This window comes from Panthera tigris, chromosome E3 (genome assembly GCF_018350195.1).
Source record: "Panthera tigris isolate Pti1 chromosome E3, P.tigris_Pti1_mat1.1, whole genome shotgun sequence".
Lineage (NCBI taxonomy): Eukaryota > Metazoa > Chordata > Mammalia > Carnivora > Felidae > Panthera > Panthera tigris.
In genome coordinates this window covers 28,299,958-28,325,681 of record NC_056675.1, presented here as the reverse complement: position 1 = coordinate 28,325,681, position 25,724 = coordinate 28,299,958, and the positions used below count along the sequence as shown (strand labels likewise).

At 48.5% G+C, this 25,724-nt stretch overlaps 1 long non-coding RNA gene across 1 annotated transcript in view; it reads left to right on the top strand.

Moving 5' to 3' along the window:
* The first annotated feature begins 548 nt into the window (after positions 1–548).
* The window catches only part of LOC122234691, a 431,441-nt gene continuing 406,265 nt past the window's right edge, over positions 549–25,724 (top strand). Inside the window, exons 1-2 of the long non-coding RNA XR_006212600.1 lie at positions 549–1,332; positions 8,126–8,277. This is a non-coding gene — a long non-coding RNA (uncharacterized LOC122234691). The remainder of the gene's footprint in view (positions 1,333–8,125; positions 8,278–25,724) is intronic.

Here is a 25,724-nt window from a genome sequence, read left to right as displayed (position 1 = left end):
GGAGGAACTCTGGCGAGGTGACAGAATCCTTCAGAGGTTGGCGGGATGAGAATGGAACCAATTTGATCATTCATTGGCTGCAGGGTCTGACAGTCAAATGCGCTCCACCAATGACCGGAGGACTGACTGCTCCCTTTTGGACAGGAAATGAGCCCGGGGCCGTAGGTGGCCTCGGAAACAGGAAGAGGCGGGGCTTCTGCGTCAGCTGTGGGCGGGAGATAAGGTGGCTTTCCGGGGGGCGGGCTAGAGAAGGTGGACCTGAAGCTCAGGCTTAAGCTCTGTGGGGCCAGGGAAATTCGAAACTGGCCCCTGAGGGCAAGGAGAGGCCGAAGGAAGAGGAAGAGGGGTAGGGGGCAGTTTTAAAAAGCACGGGAATTTAGGAGGCTTGGCCTGGGTGGCCACCAGACGACTACACCTGGCCCCTGCCCGCCGGAATCTTCGGCCTCAAGGGGGTCGAGTCACGCCTGCGCTCCACGTGGTGTCAGCAACATTACGGTGTCTAGGCTGCATCCTCGAAAGGGCCCGTAGTGCAGGTAGAGTGGGCCGAGGGCACACCCAGGACAGGGGTGGGGGGTGGGGGGTGAGCCGCCTGCCCTTGCCCGGCCAGCTGTCGTCCGCCGGCTGCCTTCGCCCTCTGCAGGGCTGAGAAGAGGTGGGTGGCGGACCCTGAAGATTGCACTCCGTATCCCTCTATTCCCGTTTGCTTTTTTACTCTGGCTGGAGGCATCTACCCAGTGTTTAACGCCTGGGGTCACCGGAAGCCGCCGCGTAGCATCTCCCGGGAGGAGAACAGAAGAAAAAGATGAGAAGCTGATCCCACAGTATTGTTTGAGCTCTTGAATCCTGCTGTACCTGAACCCGAGCTCTACCCCCGGACTCTTAAAAGATAAGTGAAACAACGAATTCACTGTTCGCTGATTCCCGTTGCAGTGGAAAGAGACGTGGCGAATACCACCTCCAAAATGAGCAGTCAAGAGCCAGATGCCAGCTATATTTAAACATTTGAGATTGTCAGTTCGAAGCTTAAAAGGAATAGAAAATCCCAGGACTGAACACTCTGAGCACACCTCGTGGACAATCACTCTGAACCAAGGGAGAGTGTGGACTGCCACGCGGCAGTCGGCAACATGAATCCGGAGGCAGCCCTGCGCCAGGTGGGGAAGGAGGGGCATGTACTTGACTGACAGCCAGGAATGGCAGCGGCGTAAATCAAGGCCCCAGGACTGGTACCATTGTTTTTCCTTGGAGGGGAAGTGCAGCGCCTGATTGATGAGAAGGGCTCAGCTTCAGTCCGAGGGACCCTGATTGTTCAGCAGTGTTTCGATTTATGCGGTGAGGTTCTTGTTGAAAACATGCTGGAAAAGACAAGTTAGGAAAACTAGGTTCTATTTTCCATTTGATTTCTGTACTAGCAACAGCTTCATTTGTTGAGGCCCTACAATGTGCTGGACACTGCTTGTTTGTTTCCTATGAGGTATTTACACCTTCCAACCAGGGCTGTCCTATACAGCTGTCCGTGTTGGGTACTGCACAACTCCAGGGGAAACTATTTGCAGCATAGTCTGTGACTAGCACATCTTGGAATTGTGCGGTGCAGCACCTTTGCTGCAGTGTGGGCTAGTTCTGTTTCCAACAAACTGTAAGTGAGGTGGTGTTATATTCCTTACATTTTTAAAAAATCTTTCTTTCTTTCTTTCTTTCTTTCTTTCTTTCTTTCTTTCTTTCTTTCTTTCTCTTTCTTTCTTTCTCTTTATTTTAACTTGCTTTATTTTTTATTTTTTAAAAATTTACATCCAAATTAGTTAGCATGTAGTGCGACAATGATTTCAGGAGTAGATTCCTTAGTGCCCCTGACCCATTTAGCCCATCCCCCCCACAACCCCTCCAGTAACCCTCTGTTTGTTCTCCATATTTAAGAGGCTCTTATGTTTTTGTCCTCCTGTTTTTATATTATTTTTGCTTCCCTTCCCTTATGTTCATCTGTTTTGTATCTTAAAGTCCTCAGATGAGTTAGTCATATGATATTTGTCTTTTGCTAATTTTGCTTAGCATAATACCCTCTGGTTCCATCCACGTAGTGCACACGGAAAGATTTCATTCTTTTTGATAGCCGAGTAATACTCCATTGTATATCTGTATCACATCTTCTCTATCCATTCATCCATCGATGGACATTTGGGCTCTTTCCGTACTTAGTCTATGGTTGGTAGTGTTGCTATAAACATGGGGGTGCATGTGTCCCTTCGAAACAGCACACCTGTATACCTTGGATAAATGCCTAGTAGTGCAGTTGCTGGGTCGTAGGGTAGTTGTTTTTAGTTTTTTGAGGAATCTCCATACTGTTTTCCAGAGTGGCTGCACCAGCTTGCATTCCCATAATCTTTATTTTTGAGAGACAGAACATGAGCAGGGGATGGGTAGAGAGAGAGAGAGGCAGACACAGTATCAGAAGCAGGCTCCAGGCTCTGAGCTGTCAGCACAGAGCCCGACGCAGGGCTCAAACCCACAAGCTGTGAGATCATGACCTGAGCCGAAGTTGGACGCCCAACTGACTGAGCCACCCGGGCGCCCCTCCCTTACATTTTTAAATAGATGAGGTAATAGAGTAGGCGACTTGCCCAACATAACCTAGCTAGTGGATGGAAGAATTCTAACTCAAACCCAGGTCAAGTTAAGTGACTTTCCATTTTATCATTTAGCTCTGTCAGTTAAAATACCCACCAGGGTAAGTTCAGTTGCATCTATATCTTGGCCTTAGACTGTGGACCAGTGGTCTCATATTATTTGTCTTGACTCCTCAACTCTTAGCCCAGTACCCGTATCCAGTGGGCATTTAGCACGTACTTGTTGAACTGGCAATAAATGGAGTGACAGGGCTCCATGAAGAAAAACCTTATCCAGGAGGCTGGACAGACGGAAAAAGATTTGGAGAGGAATGGGTGTTTTCTGGTTCCTGGTAGAGACAAATCCAGCAATATGTTTTGAAGCTGTTGATGAAAGGGCTGATTTCTGCAGACATCGCCAAACCTTGAGAACTTCCTGGGAGCCAGCCAGTGTCTTGATGGAACACACAGCTGGGCCTGTCTGGAGACTTGGTGGAGACTTGTTTATCACACTGGTGTATCCTTCGGTGCCCCAAAACACAATAGGAAACCAACAATGTGTGTGGAATAGGATTCAGAAAGAATTGTATCTTTGTTGCAAAATGCTTCCTTGAGAGGCTTAGCTGCTGGAAGATAGGGTGGGGATTGCAATTTAACTTGAAGATAGAAGAATCCGTTTGTAAGGTACTGGAGGGATTTGCTATTTCTTTCTGGAATTGGCCTTCAGGTGGAGCCATGTTTGACCTATACACTATTTTAAGGAAATTTGAATTAAAAGCAAACATTTACATGGTAGAAGGGTTTACGTTAAAATCCTGATTTTGAGCTCTTCTTAAAAATCAGACCATGGGCACTAATCAGCTGGAGACAGAAGCAGCTGTCCCCTTTAGACAGAGCATGGGTTCCTCCGTTCCCCGCTACTTATTGTGTTATTATTATTATTGTGTTAGGCCCAGATGTCTTCCCTCATTTCTGCTAGTGACTAGTCCTTACAGACATTTAGTTTGGGAATCTTAATTTAGAGCCGAGGCTGGAAGTTCAGCCATTCTTGGTTGTTACTATAGCTTGGTTTTTTATAACCTAAAGAGGGAGTCACAAAGATTGAATAGTTTCTCTTTCCTTTTTGAAGACGAGGAAAGTACAAGTAGAGATTAAATCACTTATGTGGGGTCACAGGGCAGGACAGTGCTGGTCCTAGGGAGTCAAAGGCCTTTTTCCTTGTAGACCATGAGAACAGCTTCTACTCCCCTTTTTGACTTGGCCACAAGGGAACTCAGAGCCACATTTTCAGATCTAGTAACTGACCTTCTGATCTGTATATCTTTTCTACTTTCCATCCTGTTCTATTCCTGTCCTTACCTCTTATTCTCAATTATTTTCCTCCAAGTTCTGATTTTAAATTTATATTTAATAATTTTGTGATACATATTCAAGAGTAGACTCTTAGGGCAGTCTACTGTGAGTTCTGTGTGGGTAGTGAATGAATAAATAAACTGTAATGAATTTTAAAATTCCAGGAAGGGTCTGAGTCACAGCAGACTTCATGCTGGATGAATGTCCTAGACTCAGACTGTGGCTCCCTTGTAACCAATTGAAAGTTTTTTCTTTCTTTCTTTGCTTTTTCTTTGCTAGCTTTTTACCAGGAACACATTTTGCTTTCCTGGCATTGAAGCGGCCCAGGCTGATAGCTTTGGCCTTGAGTGGCTCTGAGGGTTTGGTCTGGTGTCAGGATGTCAGGAGGGGTCTGGCAGACCCCATCCTCAGGCTGTGAGGGTGGAGGTAGAGTGGAGGGCAGCTTTACTACCTGCCTGGTCTGGGTCTTGGTTGGAGAAAGGTTTCTAAGCTCTTCTGACTTCACCTCTGTGTCCTGCAGTTCAAGCGATGCGGCCATCCCTGCAGAGATCTGGAGAGAAAATTCCCAGCCAGGAGTTTCTGGCTTGTTTGATTTTGAGCTTGTTCCCTCACATCCCCTTCTCCATCTCATCCCCCCTGGTCCTTGGACATTTTTTTAAAGAAACAGTTGCAAGGCGAAGTCAAATCCAAAAATTCAGAGCAGACAGGCCACTTTAATTTATTTTGGCCATTTCAAGGTAGGGAAGCGAGCTCATGTTTTTTGAGCTCTTCTTCTGCACCAGCCATCGTACTGCATTCTTATCGTGGTGCCTGGTTCTCTTTGACTTCAGAATAAGTTAGAAATGGATTAGCAGACCCTGCATGCTGTGATCCTGGCCGACTTCTGTAACCGCATCTCCCTTCTTTGCTTCCTCCAGCCGAGCTGGCCTCACCTCACCCCCTCAGTACCTGTCCAGTGCTTCCCAGCCTTTCTGTGTTTGCACGTGCTGCTGCTGTCTGTACTGGGAAACCTTATCCCTCCCGGTCTTTGCTTGGCTGCCTCTTTCACACCCCAGATCTCGGCTGAAGTATCCTTTGAGACTTTCTCTGATGCTCACGTAGATGATTATCTCACAGAAGCCTCCTTCTTCCTTCACAGCACTCTTCAACACTTTAAGACTGTTTGTCTGTGATTTTTTACCAATATGGTCCTTTTATTATACCATAAGTCTGTTTCTTGCATCATATTGTAAGTTTCGTGAAGGTGGAATCATGTGTGGAATCATATCCTGCTCTATGCCCATGTACCTAACACATAGCAGGTGTTCATTAAAAAATGTGCTGAATGAAGGGACCGTTTGGGTGTCATCATTGTTGTAATTATTAACAGCTACTACTTATCGGGCACTGACTGTGCCAGGCCCTGTGCTGATGTTTTATACTTAGCATCTCATTTAATTCCCACAGTGATCCCCGGGGAGGGGGTGTGTGGATCACGTTATCCCCATTCTTCAGGAGAGGAAACTGAGGTTCAGGTCCTTTTCTCAAGGCCACCCAGCTAGTTAGTATAGAGCTGGGATTTGAACTCAGGTTTTCCAGTGCCAAAGCTGTGATCCATTCACTCTGCTGCTGTGTTCCTTTCCAGAGGAGGAGTCCGCCACTGTGCGGACTTATGTGTGACATTCTCTGAGACATATGAGTGCTGTGGGGATGAAGGGGGTGGGCTAGCCGGGGCGGGGGGAAGACCCTTTAGGCATCAGGTAGGCGGAAAGGCCGAGGGGGAGATGGGAGAAGGGATTTTGTACATGTAGCAGCTGTGCTCGCAAGACAAGCAGCTGAGGGCTGGGCTGCGGTTGGCTTCACATCAGCTCTCTTAGCTCAGGCTACTGTGACAAAATACCGTAGACTGGGGGCTTAAATAGGAGGCATTTATTGCTTATAGCTCTGGAGGCTGGAAGTCCAAGATCAGGGCAGCAGTGTGGTCAGGTGCTAGTGAACGTTCTTGTCCTGGCTTGCAAATGGCAGCCTTCTTCGTGTGGAGAGACCAAGAGAAAGGGAGAGAGATGTCTTCCTCTTATAAGGACACGGTCCTTTATTTTTTGTTTATTTTTATTTTTTAAATGTTTATTTTTGAGAGACAGAGACAGAGTGTGAGCAGGAGAGGGGAGAGCGAGGGAGATACAGAACCTGAAGCAGGATCCAGGCCCTGACCTGTCAGCACAGAGCCCGACGCAGGGCTGCAACTCACGAATTGCGAGATCGTGACCTGAGCCGGAGTCGGACCGTAACTGACTGAGCCACTCAGGCGCCCCAGGACACGGTCCTTTTTGATTAGGGCCCACCTTTGTGACTTCATTAACCTTAATTACTTCCTAAATTACCTTTCCGGATACAGTCATGTTGGGGATTAGGGCTTCAGAATGTGAATTTTGTGAGAACATAATTCAGTCCATAGCAAGACCATAGAGGGCTTTTGGGAGCCCAGGCTTTGGGAGCAAACATAGCTTCAAACCCTGCCTGGACATTTCCTAGCTGTTGGATTCTATTTTTCCGAATCTCTGTTTCCCTCACTATGATTCAGGGATATCACAATCTGCCCTGCCTGCTTTATAGAACACTAAGGAGCCAATGATATAACATATGTGAAAATGCTGTTCTTTTTATCTGCATTCCTTATTGTCATTATCACTGTTCTTGAGCAGGCAAACTGTGATTTTTCTCTCTCTCTTTTCTTCCCACCCTTGAGTTGTTTGAAAGTTATTTTTAAAAGTCTTTGAAATGTCCTTTTATGTATTTGCCAAAAGCAGAATGGAAATTGATAGCATTGTCACTGCCGGAGTCCCCCTCCCTCCGGCTGCCCGGCTGGGGGAACAACTCTGGGAAGAGGTGGAGGTTTCTGTTGAGGCAGCTGGTTTGTTACTGTGCAAGTGTTTTCTGTGAGTGCCGATCAGCTCTCTTATGCACTTTCTCCTTTTCTTGTTCCTCCTCTTTTCCTGCCAGTGTTGGGGCCTCTGTGTGGCCTCTGGATTCAGAAATCCAGGCAGCAGGAGTTTGGACCCCCATTGGGCCATGTCCACCTGAAAAACCCTCCAAAAGCTTCCTTTCAACTTAAAATAACATCCACATTCTTTAGGGGGACCATGGGCCCTGTCACTTTCCCCTCCTTTATTCATCCCTACTCACATGGCCTTTCTCAACTCGTATGTCCACATTCTTTCCACCCCAGGGCCTTTGCACGGGCTTTCCTCTCTGTCCGGAACTCACTCACCTTTTGTCATGGTTGTCTCCTTCACTGACATGTCTGTCTAAGTGTGATCTTCTTAGAGGTCCCTTCCCTGACCCCCAATTGAAGATAAATCCCCTTTGCTATTGTGTCATGCGCATAAGCTCAGTTAGGGTTGCTGGAGAAAAATAGGGTGCCCAGGCAAGTTTAAATTTTGGATTAACACGAAAAATTTTCTGGAATTGCATGGGATTTTTATTGATTGAAAATTTGAATTTCTTTTTTTTTTTTTTTAATTTTTTTTAACGTTTATTTATTTTTGAGACAGAGAGAGACAGAGCATGAACAGGGGAGGGCCAGAGAGAGAGGGAGACACAGAATCTGAAACAGGCTCCAGGCTCTGAGCTGTCAGCACAGAGCCTGACGCGGGGCTTGAACTCATGGACCGTGAGATCATGACCTGAGCCGAAGCCGGATGCCTAAGCGACTGAGCCACCCAGGCGCCCTGAAAATTTGAATTTCAAATTTAACTGGATCACCTGTATTTTCTTTGCCCAGTCTGGCAGCCCTGCCCTCAAAGACACATGTTGAATGAATGAATGTGAAGCTCTTAGCACAGAGCCTGGCACCCAGTAGGCTCGGAGTACAGAAGTACACGTTCGCGGTCACCTTCCTCCTCCTCATCTAATTGCCTCTCGGAACTCCAGTCTCCCTGCTCCCTTTGGCTCTTTGGAGACAGGCAAGAAAATGTTTCCTACCAGAGGGCCATCACCTGGCTCCTTAGAAGAGCATAAAATATTCTCTGCCGCAGTTTTGGAATCCGATTGCGGTGCTGTTTGGCAGGGAAACGCAGTGAGTTATCACAGAGCGTTCCCTCCAGCGCTGGGTCATGCAAATATTTATTGCGAGCGTTAAATAATAAATGGAACAGCCTGCCCAATGGTAAATCTGTCATGTTTGGTTTCAGCCAGAAGTTGTGACGGCTCTGGAATTGCTGCCCGTTCCACTGCCTCCGCTTGCCCTCCACAGGCGCAAGGCAAACATCCGAGCTCTCTGATTAGACAGCTGGATGCCAGAGGGGGCAGCGGAAGATTCTCAGCCAGGTGTGCAAGCTGGCAGGTAAGGCTGGGCTGCGGCCCAGGAACCAGAGCTGACGAGACGCTGGGCAGGCCCGGGCCCTTGCGGACACGCTGCTGCCACCGTCCCCGCGGGGCACCGTCTCGTGGTCCCCGTCTTGAGTGATCTTGCAATATCCCCCCTGATGCTCGTGTCAGCTCCACTCCGGCTGACCGGCCAGAGCTGGCCAGTTTTTGAAAGGACTTGTCTTTCCACCCTCTTTTCTAGTCCGAGCGGTGGGTGAGGAGAGGAGTGAGACCTTGTGTCAGATGATCAGATGCAGGAGTGTGTCCTGAGCCCCCGTATGCACTGTGGGACCCTGTACATATCCTGCCCTTTAAACCTGGTGTCACAGCGTCGACATCAAACATGTGGGTTCTTGAGCCAGAAACATCTGAGTTGGAATCCTCCCTCTGCACTTAGACATTGTACAGCCTCGGGCGAGCCGTGTGATGTTCTGGAGCCTCTGTTTCTTGAGCTGTAAGGTGGGGGAAAGGATGGTGCTTACCACCTGGGGTTGTTTTGAGGCTTCAGTAAGATCACGCACGTGAAAGGCTTAGTCCTGTGCCTGGGACCTCGCGAGTTGTTGCCGATGCTGGCTCTGGTGGTGAATGAGGATCCGGAGAGAAAGGGACCCTGCCCAGATTCACAGACAGGGCTGCCTTGGTCATGCGGCATGCATAAGTCCCATCTTGGGAGTATGGGGTGAATGGTCATTGAGTGGTGGAATTTGGGCTCCAACCTGGCATTTTATGGCTCCAAAAATAATGCTCTTTTTCCTACCCCAGATCTGCCCTCTTGTGGGATGGTGGGTACTGTGGCCCATGCGCTGACCCCAGCCCTCATGGCTTGAGATTGGTGGTGTCCTTGCAGTGGTCGGGGGGTGTATTTGGAACCCTGGGTGGGGCTGCACAGAAGAGGGATACCGCTTAGGACATGTGTGGCTTGCAGCTCCTAAGAACCCAATTTGAAGAGGCTTAGACAATAATGGAATTACTGTGTCACAGACGGAGACGCTGTGGCTGGTGCACTTGTGGCCTAGCTGTGTACTGGTGGATCCAGCCTCTTTCCCCCTTTCTGCTCCTTCTGCTACTTGTGGCAGGTGGCTCTTGTCCTCCTGGTCTCGAGATGATGCCGAAAGAGAAGCGGGCCCAGCTCTTCCACTTGGGACCCACTTCTGGGATCACTGTCCCAGAAGCTCTCAGCTCACTTCTCCGTGAGTCTCATTGGTCAGAACTGCGATGCCCTTTTTCTAGGCAGTCACTGGCACGGAAGATGGAATTTACCACGATTGACTTAGACCAGCAGTTTTCGAAGTGTGAAAGTGTGGTCCCCAGACCAACATCATCAGCCTCACCTGGGAGCTTGTTAGGAATTCAAATTCTTTGGCCTCAGCCCAGCAACTCTGACAGGAGGCCCACAGTCTGTGCTTGAATAAACCCTTCAGATGATTCTGATGGACACTGAGTTTGAAAACCTCTGGCTTGAGCCAGGGATCTTTTCCTGTGGAGAGCTGGCTAGTACCTATTTTAGCCTAGTAACCACCCAGTCACTGGAGTAGCTGCTCACCCCTGCTGTCGTTATGTGAAAGCAACCGTGTATGATACCTGCCTGAACAAGCCTACTTATGGACACTGGGATTTGAATTTCATGTAAGTCTTACATTGTAGGAAATATCGTTAGGGTTTTAATCTTTTCCAGCCACTCAAACATGTAAAAGTCATTTTCAGCTGCCGGGCCACACAGAAGCAGATGGCCGTCCAGGTTTAGCCCACAGGCCGTGGTTTACCAACCCTGGTGAAGACTGATGGAGGTCCGTCTTCTGAAAGTGGCGAGGGCCCTGCTTCTCGTGAAATGCAGAGAGCCCCAGCTCCTGAAGGGGGCTGGAATTTGGGGCACATCGCTCTTGTATGTTCACCGGCACTGTTTGCCAGAGGAGCTCCCCAATGTGTCTTGCTTTTAAAGTCTTGACTTCGTTCTATTTCTTGGGCAGAGTCTTCGTCTGTTTGCTGAAGGCAGTCTTCACTGCCCTGAAAAGCCTGGATGTAATTCATTCTTGTACCTCAAACTCCCCATCTCCTGGTCCCTGGTGGCATCAGAGCCTGGGAATGTAACAGGACATGCGTCCAGGACGCTGTTTCACGCTTCTTACACATTCTTCGTGGTCCTGTAAGATGGAAGTCTTACCGCCCTGTTGTAGGTGGGGAAATGGAGCAACCAGCTGTGCAGGAGTCCGAGGCCCAGCATCTAGAGCCACATTGCACTTCCCCACGTCTTCTACTTCACACCGGTTCTTGGGGCTACTCCCTGGAAGGTTCCACAGTCCCCCCGTCTGGCCGCCAGCCTCCCTCTTTCCTTAGGAGAAGACAGTAATCCTGATAATGGCATCAATGATGACAAATAGCCAACGTGGGATTAAGAGCTTACTGCCTTCCAGATGCCGTCCTAAGCACTTCATGTACATTACTTCTTTGAACGTATGGCCCCCTTGTAGGTGAAGAAACTGAGGCACGGAGAGGTGAAGGAAGCCATGGTCACCACTAGGAAGTGGTTGCCTGACCCTGGGCCCCAGAGCCCAAGCCTGGTTAATTACTAGAAGGAGGCCCATCATTAAAACAGAATCGAAATGATTATACAGAACACCTTAACTCTGCCATTCCTCATTCACCCCCTGCTTCAAGTCTTTTGAACTTGAACATAGCGGTTTAGTTTTGCTTTTGTTGCCTTCTGATTGGCTAGTTGAAATATAATACCTTTTGTTGAAGACACTTACCTTTAAATTTTAGAACCAGCTACCTATAGCCCTCTATAAATACGATGACGAGCAGGAAAAGCAGACACTTGGTTGTTTTCCTCTCCGGTATCGAGAATAGAGAATTTAAGCTTCTATGATCTGGCATGTGCTGTGGACTGAATTCATATGTTGGAGCGCTAACCCCCAGTATGAGGGTATTTGGAGGTGGGCCTTTGGAAAGTAATGAGGTTTAGGTAAGGTCTTGATGCTAGGGCCCTCCTAAGGGGATTAGTGCTCTGATAATAGGATGGGAGACCAGAACCCACTCTTTCTCCGCCACATGAGGACATAGTGATGAGGTGGCTGTCTGCAAGCCGGGATGAGAGCTCACCCCAGAACGTGGCCGTGCAGGCGCCCTCATCTCAGACTCTGCCCTGCAGAACTGTGGGAAGATCAAGCTCTGGTGTTGACGCCAGTCTGTGCTATTTTATTACAGCAGAGCCCGAGATGAGTAAGATCACGGGAGTCTGGTCCTGGCCTGCTGGGAGTACGCAACCTCTCAGAATAAAGGGTGAAAGGCGACAGCCTCGAAGCTGCTCAGTTCTGTGCCTTCCGCCCCTCGTCATCGCCAGCCTCCAGGATGTGGGCGCACCTGGTGCAGAGCTGAGAAGGGTTGGGATCCGTGAGAGGAGCCTTGGGAAGTCAGAGCAAACGGGGATAGTAGCTGTCTCTCTAGCGGTTACTGCACTTGAGGGGTGATGCTACAGGGACCAGGAGACTCGGGTCCGAGCACATGAGTGTTTTCTCCTTTAACAAGATGTCTGCAAGTGGGGGCTTCGGGATTGTTCCTGTGGCTCTGGTTCGCATCCCCGAGACTCTCCTGACCTCCCTCTCCAGGCCCCGGGATGGCTCTCACTTCGTGTCCTCATCTGATGAGGTCAATAGGCAGGCCTGGGAGGGGGTGGGGTGTGTGGAGGTTCAGATTGCCTCTCCTCGTATGAGTTATTTGCTGCATTAACAAATTACTCCAAAATTCAGCGTCTTTAAAGGACATTCATTATCTGTGGCCAGAAGTCAGAAGCAGTTCAGCCGGGTGGTTCTTGTTCAGGGTTTCTTGAGAGGTTTCAGTCAAAACGTTGGCTGGAGCTGTGATCTTCTGGAGGCTTGACCGGGGCAAGAGGATCTGCTCCAAGATGCCTCACACAGATGGCTGGCACTTTGGTGCTGGCTGTCGGCTGTGGGCCTCTCCACAGGGCTGCCTGGGGGTCCTCGCAATGTGGCAGCCACGTCCCCAGGGTGAGTGATTGGGAGAGCACACGGGGAAAGCCGCAGGGCCTTTCATGTTCTAATCTTGGAAGCCATATGTTGTCACTTCTGTGTCCTATTCGTTACAAATGAGTCACTAAATTGAGCTCACACTCAAGAGAAGGGTTCCATCTTTTGAAGGGAGGAGTATTGAGGAAATTGTGTACATATATTAAAACCGTTGCACTCCTTATCAACCTGTTATCAGAGAGGAAGATCTTTCCCAGGGGGCCCCCCTCCCTCTGATGCCCCCTACGTCTCGGTGGCTCGTTCTGGCTTCCATGTGCCCCTCCCCCTTCCCCCCCAAGGGACTGATCCATCTTTTCTGAGAGAAGGATCTCTGAACGGAACTGTTAATTAGAAGAATTGGGGTGGGGAAGATGGCTTTTGGGTGCCTGTTGACAGCGTGTGCTGCAGTATTTTATACACTTCATCTCTAACAACCTTGCACAACTATGATTAATGCCCATAATTTGCAAATAAAGAAACTGTGGTTCAGAGAAGTAATCCCCCTAAGGTCACACAGCACATAAGATGGGAGAACTCCAGTCCATCTAGCTCCAAAGCTTACATTCTTCTTTCTGTAGCCTTCCCGTCAAAACAGTATTTCTTAGCTGCAGGGAGGCAACGGGGATTATGGCCCACAGACAGCATTTGGTGATGTTTAGAGGCATTTCTGGTTGTCACAATTGGAAGTGCTATTGGGTAGAAGGCAGGGATGCTTCTCACCATGCTGTTGACCTCAGTGTGAATAGGGCCAAGTATGAGAACCCCTGTATTAGGACCAGCTCTTTGAGGACAAGGACCATGCTTTCTTTGTCCCTTCTGAGTCCTCTCTGCTCAGCCTGATCCTGGCACGTTGTAAGTGTTCAGTAAATACTGAGTAGATGAACAAATGTGCCGTCCCGAATCCCAGATTGAAAGAATCACTGACTTGGAAAACTGGGGGGTTTTGGGGTGTGGAGAGGATCACTGCTGCTCCCAGTGGACTTACCCAAGCCCCCAGCTTCCACTGGTTGTAAGAGGCCTAGCAGAAGCATGGTCCTCCTGCATTTGAACTTGGTCTGACATATTCCCCCATATGTGAAGGGGGCTAACTGTTGGATGGTGGTCAAGGTTGGTCACCAGTCATCTCTGAAATCATGGAAGTAGAGGGCACAAACACAGACACACTTCTCTGAATCTACCCGTTTCTAAATGGACTAGCCCCTGGGGAGGAAACACAGTAATTTCTTTCTCACTGCCCTTCATTCCTAGCTCTGCTCTTTGTAGGCAGTTGCTGGTGCTTCAGGGCAAAGATAATGAAAGTTCTTTCATGTATCAGACTCCTTTCCCCAGGAGACAGAGCCCCGGCATCAGCCAGAGCAGAAGGCCTGGGCTCTGGGAGCCTGGCTTGGAGGCCAGGAGGTCCGTGCACGTGCTTTCTTGGGAATGGGCTGGGGACTTGCAGTGATCACTAATTATCTCACAATTGACATTTCAGTGCCCGCCGGCTTCTTCGTCGGATGTTTCTGTATCATGTCAGGTTATGAGAAAAAGCAGTAGTCTGTAATGGCTAGGCAAGCCCATTTTCTTTTTTTCTAAAGGTCAGTTTTTACAGCAAGGAAAGAGCCTTGAATTTACTCTAAGTGTATACCATTAGGCAGAAAATTCATAGTATCTTCACACTTAGGAGTTACTATCTCCATTTTGCAGTTGAGAAAACCAAGGCTCAGAGAGGTTAAGTGGCTTGCCAGAGATTTCCTGGACTTTAAGTGGTAGAGTGGGCGTTCGGAGCCAGGACTGTCTGTCCACCCCTCCCCACACCCTTGCAGTCTCCAAGTCCACAGTTTATTCCCTCTGCCATGCCCTTGTGGCGACCTGGACCCCGTCTTCAAAGCCTTGGAAGTGCTGTCGATGGAACGTTTGTGTCCCTCCCCAAAAGGCGTTTGTTTTGATGGTTTTAGGAGGTGAGGTCTTTGGGAGGAGAGTGGGTCACGAGGGTGCAGTCCTCATGGGTGGGGTTAGTGCCCTTCTAAAAGAGGCCTGGGGGATCTCCCTCAGCACTTCTTGCCATTGAGGTTCTATTTTACAGATAAGGAAGCTTAGATCCGGGAGGTTAGCTTGGAAGAAGTCACAGAGAGTGACCGAGTTGGGGTTTAGCCCCAGACATCTGCCTCCAAAGCCCACGTTCTCAGCCGCACTCCAGACACACTGTGACAGGCTGCCTCTCTCCTTCCACCGTCAGTGGGGATGGCAGGCAAGGGGCTGCAGGCAGGGCGGGGCAAGTCTGATAAACAGGATCAGACTTACTAACTGGGTGCTTCTCAGATGAGTGTCGTGCTGTGCGGGCATGGACAGAATGCAGCTGGGGGGAGCAGCACCTTTACTCTGGGGGTACCTGCCCTCAGGGTCACTGCCGTGGGCCTTCCAGACTGAGTGCTCACTTAGTCATGCACCTGCTTAACTCTGAACACCGGCACTAATGGTGTGTGGTCATCTAAACCTTGATTTGTAGGGGTGCCTGGGTGGCTCAGTCGGTTAAGCTTCCCACTTCGGCTCAGGTCACAATCTCATGGCTCTTGAGTTTGAGCCCCGCATCTGGCCCTGTGCTGACAGCTCAGAGCCTGGATCCTGCTTCAGATTCTGTGTCGCTGTCTGTCTCTGCCCCTCCCCTGCTTGTGCTCTGTCGCTCTCTCTCTCTCCCCGTCTCTCTCAAAAATAAATTAACATTAAAAAAATTTTTAAAACCTTAATTTATAACTGCTTAGCAACTGTCCAGGTTTACAGATCTGGTCATCATGAGCTGTAGCCAGAAAGGCTTCCTTGACCGTACATCAGTTTTCAAACCCTAAATGTCAACTGATGTTGGAAAAAGGAAGACTAAACAGTGAAGGCATCAGGAGAGATCCTCAAGTGGAATTATGTGTCTGTCGCAGACAACCCACATGTCTTGGGGGCCTTTTACTGCCGTATTCCCCCGTAGCATTGGGGAAAGCCTTTTGTACCAGCCCGTGAAAATCCGCATTTCTTTACCCTTCTCACTCACATTCGACAAGGTTTACCTGAGTAGCTCTGCCTCTTCAAGAATCACTTCCTCGTGCTTGGGCTTCTTTTTGTCCTGCACAGGCACAAGATCTTCAAGGATGGGTTGGTGTTTTTCTCCTTTCTGCAGCCCGCACTCGCTGCTCACTTGCTGTTGGTTGGCTGGCCAAGGGCCAGGATTGTTGTTGTAGAGGGTTGTTGTTGCAGTTGCTTTGTTGAATAACTAGTTATCACCAGCACTCAAGACAATTGGTTTAAACACCCAGGTCAAAGCCAAGAGTTCTGAACACGACGCATTCTGTCTGAAGATCGGCAACAAGTTCTGCTTGAGAGGATATTGGACGCCACCATCTCCTGAGTTGTCTTTGTCTTTCAGCCATTGACCTTACCATCTTCATATGAACTTTGGCCTGGCAGAGTGCTGGCATGGTATTGGGTGGGGGGGAAGGTGGGGGCTGGTGGTGGAATTTAAGAGTGAAGGCCAGTCTGTAAGCTATAGCCTCTCTCCAGCACCTACCCTGAGAAGTATCAGGCAGATTGCAAGGAGTTAAGTCATGTGGTGTCAACTCTTGCTAAGGTATTAGTCATGTTACAACACACACATGTCGCAGATCGACATATTGTATACCTTAAATTCATACAATGTTATATGTCAGGTGTATCTCAGTACAGTAATTACATATGACCGGAATAGAAAGAGTTCAGTAAGATGGCAATTGTGAAGGCAAATTTGGGGTTCCACTACCAAACTGCCCTTTCTCCCAGAAACATCATCTCCCTTGTCATGCAAATCTCCATCAACTAATGAAAATGGCCACAGCTCCATGGCTGCAAATCTGACTTTTCTGTCCAGGTGAACTACTCTTTTTTTTCTTTTTTTTTTTTTTAATGTTTTTAATGTTTATTTATTTGAAAAAGAGAGAGAGTGCAAGTGAGCACAGGCAGGATTGGGGGAGGGGCAGAGAGAGAGGGAGACACAGAATATGAAGCAGGCTTCAGGCTCTGAGCTCTCAGCACAGAGCCAGATGCGGGGCTCAAACTCATGCACCGCGAGATCATGACCTGAGCTGAAGTCAGACGCTTAACCAACTGAGCTACCCAGGTGCCCTTTAGGTGAACTATTCTTTTTTTTTTTTTAAATTTTTTTTTTCAATGTTTATTTATTTTTGGGACAGAGAGAGACAGAGCATGAACGGGGGAGGCGCAGAGAGAGAGGGAGACACAGAATCGGAAACAGGCTCCAGGCTCCGAGCCATCAGTCCAGAGCCCGACGCGGGGCTCGAACTCACGGACCGCGAGATCGTGACCTGGCTGAAGTCGGACGCCCAACCGACTGCGCCACCCAGGCGCCCCTAGGTGAACTATTCTTAAAAAGACCCCACGCAAATCTAGAAAGATTAGGAATAGGTCAAATAATTTATTTTCTTGAAACAAGGTTACTGAAGCATAAGACACATGAGTGATAATAAACATGTATTTTTCACATTGGTCGCCTCGCCCCTGCTTTCTCATTAATGCTTTTCCTCAGCCTCTTCCCTCAGACCCTGCAAGAGTCCTTCTCTGGCTTGTTAATGGGAGACGTGGATGGAAGAGAGAGCTGGCTTTTGTCTCCTCAAGACCTGATCACACCTCTTTCCTCTGTTGTGGAATATCTGAACATCCAGTGACTACCACATGGCCAGCTGGCAGGGAAGCTCAGTTTTCCTCTGGCTCTCCTGGGACTCTGATTTGTAGACTGGGCTGAGATCAGATAGCCCTTGGGATCCAGGTGGGCAGGGCCTGGCTCCCTGGGCTGCTGGCAGGTGCCATCTGGCTGTCCTGAGGTTGCCTAGGGAAGTGGTTCCCACCTTGATAGTGTCTGAGGGAAGAGAGGGCGGAGGGCTAGGCAGTTGTCAGGCTGGGAGTTGGTGGGGATGGGAGCAGGAGCAGAGTGTGCCAGGGAGGGCGTGGCCAGCTGCTCTCAGGGCTCCCGGCGCTTCTTCCGAGAGGCTCTGTCCAGACAGCCTCTGTCTGTCCCTTCCTCCTCTTCCGCCATAATCCCCATTGTGCATCTCCCTGGCCTGAGACTCCCATAGGTGATTCAGGGATGTGGTGTTAAACCAAGTCTAGATTGGCTGTGTGCATGGTAATGGGTGTCATTCAAGGATGAAAAGCAGCTTGTCTTAGTCTGAGTGAGCCACCGTAACAGAATACTGTAGACTGGGCACCTTCAACAGACGTTGATTTCTTACAGTTCTGTGGTCTGGAAGTCTAAGATTCAGGTGTTGGCCAATTTGATTCTTGGTGAGGACTCTTCTTGGCTTGTGGATGGCCACCTTCTCCTTGTGTGTTCACATGACTAAGAGAGAGAGCTCTCTTCTTCTTATAAGGTTATTAATCCCATCATGGGGCCCTCCTTCATGACCTCATCTAATCCTGATCTCCAGCAGCCTCCGCTCCTAATATTATAACATTGGGAGTTAGGGCTTTAACATACGAATTTTATGGAGGGGGCACATTTAGTCCCTAACCCAGATCCTTAACTCAGCCCTGCCTCATGTGCAAGGAGCTGTCAGTCTTGCTGGGAGCTTTTATGTCTTAATGCGTATGAGGGAAGCTTCCTAAAATAGGCACCCAGGGGTTGTGGGCCCTGCAGAGAACATTTGATCCAACCCTGAGACCTCAGGCTGTCAGAAACCAGAGGCCAAGGTCCGGGAGGGAGGCAGGAATCCAGGGGGGTCCACCAGGGAGGCTGGCCTCCAGTGGAGCCTGGAGGAATGATAGGGCTTGGGTGTATGAAGACGTTGGATGTATGTATGTGGGCTGGAAGGGCCCAGGTAAGGCCTGGGGTGGGGGTGGGGGTGGAGATGTAGAAGCTGGTTTGGGTGAAGGCACAGTGAGTGAAGTAGGGACCCACTGGGTGGGGATGGGAACTTGAATGCTTTCCTGTACCTGGCTTGTCTCCCAGACACATGTTCTCCATCCACGTGGGCTTTGGATGTGTTCAAGAGCAGAGGAATGAAAGCCCGGGGCTGGGGCTGGCATCCTGCTTGTCTTTTCCAGCTATGTTACCTGGGGCGAGCCACCAGGTTATCAGAGCCTTTGGCTCCTCATTAGGAAAATGGAGGAAATGGCCTGTATGCCCCACATGGCTCCTGTGAAGGTCTGGGGTGATGAGAGATGAGAAGGTGCCTTGTAACCAGTGAAGACATTCAGCTGCACCTTCTGAGCATCAGAACCAATTGTTGGGGGTCCACAGAAGAGTTGGGGGTCGTGGACAGACTGGGCTTACGGGTTCGTGGCTGGAGCCCCCAGGCCTCTTCTGCCCTTTGCCTCCTCTGAGCAGGAGTGAGTAATGCTCACTTCACCCCAAGATTGGTCAAGTCATTCGCTGGTCCTTTTGCCTCTCTGGGACATCTGCTGATCCTGGCATACCTGGAGCTATTTTGTGGGTGCTGTATTCTCTCTTTAGGGGCCCATGGGAGGCACCGATGGGTCCTTGCCCTCCCTCTGGCAGTCCTCCTGACATGGGACAGTGAGGAGTATACTGTTTGTCCATCAAGTCTTGTCTGTCCATCCCATCTATCTGTTCATCTACCTACCATCTTCAGACATAGGGTATTTCAGGAAGGGACTCCCTTTTTTTAAATGTTAATTTATTATTTATTTATTTATTTATTTAGAGAGTGCACATGAGTGGGGGAGGGGCACAGAGCGAGGGAGAGAGAGAATCCAATGCAGGGCTTGATCTCATAAATTGTGAGATCGTGACCTGAGCTGAAATCAAGAGACGCTTAACCGACTGAGCCACCCAGGCGCCCCAACTAAGTGTCAAGGGACTCCCTTTTTGCATGCAAGGAGACTGAACCTGAAAGGGGAACTATTTCTCAGCATAAATGACTGAGCCCCATTCTCTGGGAAGGTCTGTGTTGTGCTAGGGATTTGGAGTTGAATCTGTTTTCTGTCTCCACGTATATGAGTCCTGGATCTGTTGGGACTTCTCCCGAACCTCTCAAACTCCTGAGCTGTCACATCCCCCCTTCCACCAGTACCCTACCCCTGATCGCCTCTTGTGGTAAGGCTAAGGCTAACGATTGTGCTACCACAGCATTCCAAAAGGGATGACAGTTCCACCTTCCGTCAGCCCTGGGCTCTCCCTGCCCGTCAGCAGTGGGTGAGCCCGCGCCACAGTACATTTTAGAATCTGAGTCCTGGGTTCCTTCTTGATATCAACTCTCCTAGGTTGTCTTCTTCAGAAACAGACTCTGAGATGGAGATTTGCCTGCCGGAAGTTGGCAGGGGAGGCAGTCCTACGAAGCAGTGAGGGAAGCAGGATTAAGCAAAGGGGGAGACTAGCTTGTGATGAGGTAGCTGTGGAAGCCTCAGCTAATCCCACTTGGAGCTCTGAAGCTGGGAAAGGCCTTCAGCCTTGTGCCCAGCTTGAGATGGGGACTGCCCCCTGGGGTGAGGCAGCTCTCTCTGGCCAAGGGGGATTTCTGAGGCAGACTCAGTGGTGATCTGTCAGGAGCCAACTTCCTGGCAGCTGGGCAATGAGCTGTGCAGCCCTGTGGGGTGACCACCATAGTCACTCTCCTTCCAAGTCACTGTCTGTGATGTAGAACGAACAGACAGTGGTGGGTCTCTGGACCCATCTATGCCCAGGACCCCACTTTTCTCCGGCAACAGCTTCACCCTCTGCAGGACCGTGGCGGGGGCTGTAAAACTCTTCCATGTTGACCCCCTGGCCAAGGTTGCCTTGCTCAGGGGGAGGGCATCTCAGTGAAGCTGGCCCACAGGTGGATTGCCCACCTAGGAGCACCTGCACTAAGCTGGTGCAATCAGAAGTCTTCCCTTGTTTGGTGTTGTGGCGGCCAGGGAGTTGTGTGTGGAACGTAATATTAATCAGCACTTCCTTGAGCACGGGAGGCCCATGATGCAAATCTTGGGAACTTCGATGGTTGGGGAGGAGGTCAGTTTGCAGTGGGAGATATGAATCTGATGTGCAGAGGGAGACAGAGGTGAAAGACAGGGTCCTATGAGCCCTGGTGAGCTCTGGGGCCCTGGTTCCAGATCTTTCTGAAGCGTACTCTCTTATCTACCATCCCCTTGTTTTGTTTAACCTTTCTTTTAACTATCACTTTATTTTTATTTATTTATTTCATTTTATTATTATTATTATTATTTTTTTTTTTTTTTTTTCAACGTTTTTTATTTATTTCTGGGACAGAGAGAGACAGACAGAGCATGAACGGGGGACGGGCAGAGAGAGAGGGAGACACAGAATCTGAAACAGGCTCCAGGCTCCGAGCCATCAGCCCAGAGCCTGACGCGGGGCTCGAACTCACAGACCGCGAGATCGTGACCTGGCTGAAGTCGGACGCTTAACCGACTGCGCCACCCAGGCGCCCCTCATTTTATTATTTTTTATTTAAATTCAAGTTAGTTAACATACAGCATAGTCTTGCCTTCAGGAGTAGAGTAGTATTTTTTTCAAGAATTTTTTTTTAATGTTTATTTTTGAGAGAGAGAAAGCATGAGCTGGGGAGGGACCCAGAGGGGGACAGAGGATCAAAAGCAGTCTCCAGGTTCTGAGCTGACAGCAGAGAGCCAATGTGGGGCTCGAACTCACGAACTGGGAGATCATGACCTGAGCCGAAGTTGAACGCTTAACTGACTGAGCCACCCAGGCACCCCAACTGTCATTTTATTAAATCCCCGTTTTTGCTTAAGCCACTTTGAGTTGGATTCCTGTTAATGGCAACCCAGTGAATGCTAGTACGTGTAACACTGTGAAGAGTTGTTCTTTTAAATGTGGCTCGGTCTGATGTGGTGAACCCTTTTATCAAATTGATAAAGTTCCAACTTAACAGCCCCCTACAGGTATGGCTCTAGAGGTCACAGGCTGGGGTCCCAAGGACTATTTCCATCACGCAAATGTATTTTGCTTGATTGGTATGATGTTTAAAAAGATCCAGTTGTAATCACGTACTAATTGAGAGGTTTGTATAGCATCTGGCCTTTTAGTTCCTCTTAGTATATTGGAAGATCTGGCAGCATTGGGCCTGTGTTTCCACATGGAAACAGATGGCGGGTACGAGATGAGAAGCAGCTGACCCACCTTTGAACGGGGCATGCTCTCTGGTTTGCCACAGACCCCCCACCCTTCCCTATTGCTTTTATCCCTCCTTCTTTCTTAATGTACCTTCTTGTATTGTGCAGCCATTTTAGTTTGTGGTTCCTTTTTCATGGATGCTGCTGAGTTGTATGGCTTCGTCTGACCTTGTCAAAGGTTCCAGAGAGGGCCAGAACAGATCGTGCACACTGTGGAGGGAGCGAACGCAGTAGGGTGGGTGGGGGCTCTCGGATAGCCTGAAGCTTTCTGAGATCACAAAGCTACACAAATGTGAATTACCGTCATCATTATTAATAACAACTGAAAGGACAGGAGGCAAGGAAGCCAGCCCCCACTGCACCACCTCCCCAAGCCCAGAAGGGTATTTGCGCCATCACGGTGGCATTTATCATTGGCATTGACAGTTATTATTAAACTATGTCAACTTGCAAATGCAAAATGTTTACCAAACGAACTAACATGAGCTGGCAGAAATAATATCTAGGCACTGTCTACCTTTAACTGTTCTTTCTATAAATTGCTGTGGCATTTCTCCAGGGCTCAGAGTCAACGGAGAAGAAAAGAAATGACTCTTCTGGCTTGTTGAAGGTGTTACTTGTTATCCTGGCTCATATCCTTTTTGTCCCACTGTCTCCCTGGCCTCTGCTCATGTGGAGTCTTAGACTTGGGAGACGGGACATTGCTCGCCAACTCTCTCCCCTGGTCGCGTTTATTAAAAAGTGGGCAAAGTGTCTCTCCCTTTGCATCTGTCTCCTTCCCAAGCCGAAGCCTGTTGACTACAGTGCATCATTTTCAAGCTCAGAGTGCAGGCAGCGGTTTGATAAAGCATCTTGCCGTGATGCCAGTGGGCCACACCTCGAAAACATGGTTTTATATAACCGTGTGTGTCTGTGGCTGCCTTACTTCTCCTAACTCCATGTCAGTGTGGCTTTAATTAATGCACATCCAGGACCCGCTGTAGTCAGGCGCACCTCTGGGTCTCGGCCTGCTCTGTCTGACCTCCCTCCCTCCCGTATTTATGGGTGTGCCGCGGAGGTTCCCTCTTCTGTGTTGTTCCTCTAAAATGTCGTTTCCTGCTGTGACTTGCTGCAAACATCTCCTCTTACCAGACTTCCTTTGATGTTTAAGGAGCCTGCAGGACCTGAGTTTTTGTTTTGAATGGTTTTTTTTAATTGAAGTATAGTCGATACACAGTGTTACTAGTTTCAGGCGTAGTGATCTGAGCTCTCTGTATGTTCTGCTGGGCTCGCCACAAGGGTAGCTGCCATCTGTCACTAAACCACAGTGTACCGTGGACTATATTCCCTCTGCTGCACCTTTTATCCCTGTGACTTATTCACCCCATAACTGGAAGCCTGGCTCTCCCACTCCCCTTCACCCGTTTTGCCTGTCCCAGGACCCAAGTATTATAAGTCTGAAACTTTTAGTTCCTGAGACCCCAGATGGGACAATATGGCTTTGACACTATGGGTAGGAGAATGGCTTTGGAGAGTCATGTGGGTTTGAGTCCTGGCTCTGCTCCTTAGTAGCTATGTCATGTGGGACAAGTTACTGACCTGTGACCCTCAGTTTCCTCATCTGTAAAATGGGGATAGTGATAGGTCCTGAATCTTACTGTGAAGATGAAATGTGATGCTGTGTATAAAGTATACATCATCACAGTGCCTGGCACACCATGAATGGTCAATAGGAACAGTTAACATAGTGTATGAGACGAAACACACATGGACCAACCTGAGGTAGATCCTGGAAATCCTTTAATTTATTAATTTATTTGTTTAAACTTTATTTATTTTTAAGTGAGAGAGAGAGGGGCGCCTGGGTGGCGCAGTCGGTTAAGCGTCCGACTTCGGCCAGGTCACGATCTCGCGGTCCGTGAGTTCGAGCCCCGCGTCAGGCTCTGGGCTGATGGCTCGGAGCCTGGAGCCTGTTATCGATTCTGTGTCTCCCTCTCTCTCTGCCCCTCCCCCGTTCGTGCTCTGTCTCTCTCTGTCCCAAAAATAAATAAAAAACGTTGAAAAAAAAAAAAATTAAGTGAGAGAGAGAGAGAGAGAGACAGAGACAGAATAACCCATGAGCTGGGGAGGGGCAGAGAGAAAGGGAGACAGAGCGTCTGAAGCACTGACAACACAGAACTGGATGCAGGGCTCGAACTCATGAAACGGAAAATCATGACCTGAGCTGAAATCAAGAGTCAGACACTTAATCGACTGAGCCACCCAGGTGCCCCCAGTCCTGGAATTCCTTTAAACTGAAGTCATATCACCTCATGTTTTGACTTCTTAGCTCCTTTCTCCTAAAATGCAAGGGCAGAGAAGGATATAGTTAATTGAAGATTTTGGCTAATCAGGGTTTGCTACCTTCTGATGGCTTTGTGTTGATTTTGGGATGAAGATCAAAATCCACAATGTGGTTTACAAGGTCATGCATGGTCAGGACCTTGCTCATCTCTTTACCCTCATCTCCTACTTCTCACTCCTCACTACTTCTCACTCACTCAGGTTTGGCACCCTGCCACAGGACTCTTGCACATGCTGCTGCTTCTGTGGAACCACCTTAATCCACATTAGCTGCCCATTTAGTTCCTATTCATTCTTCAGAACCCAGACACTATCTCTGGAAGCCTTCCACAACTCCCTGCTGTGAAACCGTCTCCCTTCCCTACAGAGCAATTAGGTTTCTGATTATATATCCCTTACTGTGTTTGTTTGACTGTCTGATTCCTCAACTGGACTGTGAGCTCCATGAGGACAGGGACCACATCTGTGTGTTACTCACTGCAGTATCACCAGCACCTGACCAAATTGTCAACAATTCACCAAATTGTTCAATGCAGGGGTGAACAAGTGACTTACTGTTTTAAGAATGTGTGCAGTCAAGATACTTGCTTGGAATCACAAGGTCCTACTCTTGGAGAAAGAAGGACCTAGAGACAAATCACTGGAAGACAGAAAATAGCATGGTAGGCTCCTGGGAAGTGGATGTTAGGATTTGGGAAGGAACTGAGCATGCTGAGTCTCCCCTGATGGACGTCCTTCTCTCCACAGTTCCACTGGCTTCTAAGCTAAGTTTTGTTTGAGAATAGGGCTATTGCTGGTGAGCTGGTTTTTTACGCCTTGCCCTCTTTCTTCTTGTAAATGGAGTGTTGATAAATGGGTGGTTTCACTCACCTTAGGGTCTTATATGGTCAAAGAGAATCTTTCATTTATTCACCCAAATACTTCTTTTTTTAAATTTATTTTTTATTTTTTTTATTTTAGAGAGAGAGAGCCTGGGAGAGGGACAGAGGGGGAGGAAGAGATTTTTTTCCTTTTATTTTTAATTTTTTTCTTTCATTACCTAATATTTGATTTTATTTTTGAAAATGATTTATTTATTTTTTAATTTACATCCAAGTTATGGGGCACCTGGGTGGCTCAGTTAGTTAAGTGTCGACTTCAGCTCAGGTCATGACCTCATGGTTCGTGAGTTCGAGCCCCTCATCAGGCTCTGTGCTGACAGCTCACAGCCTGGAGCCTGCTTCAGATTCTGTGTTTCCCTCTCTCTCTGCCCCTCCCCTGCTTGTGCTCTGTCTCTCTCTCTTTCAAAAATAAACACTTAAAAAAAATTTACATGCAAGTTAGTTAGCATATAGTGCAACAATGATTTCAGGAGTAGATTCCTTAATGCCCCTTACCCATTTAGCCCAGCCCCCTTCCTACAACCCCTCCAGTAACCCTCTGTTTATCCTCCATATTTAAGAGTCTCTTATGTTTTGTCCCCCTCCCTGTCTTTATATTATTTTTGCTTCCCTTCCCTTATATTCATCTGTTCTGTATCTTAAAGTCCTCATATTAGTGAAGTCATATGATATTTGTCTTTCTCTGACTGACTAATTTTGCTTAGCATAATACCCTCCAGTTCCATCCATGTAGTTGCAAATGGCAAGACTTCATTCTTTTTGATTGCCAAGTAATACTCCATTGTATATATATATACCACATCTTCTTTATCCATTCATCCATCGGTGGACATTTGGGCTCTTCCCATACTTTGGCTATTGTTGATAGTGCTGCTGTAAACATTGGGTGCATGTGCCCCTTTGAAACAGCATCCTTGTATCCCTTGGATGAATATTTAGTAGTGCCATTACTGGGTCGTAAGGTAGTTCTATTTTTAGTTTTTTGAGGAACCTCCATACTGTTTTCCAGAGTGGCTGCACCAGCTTGTGTTCCCACCAACAGTGCAAAAGAGATCGTCTTTCTCTGCATCCTCACCAGCATCTGTTGTTGCCTG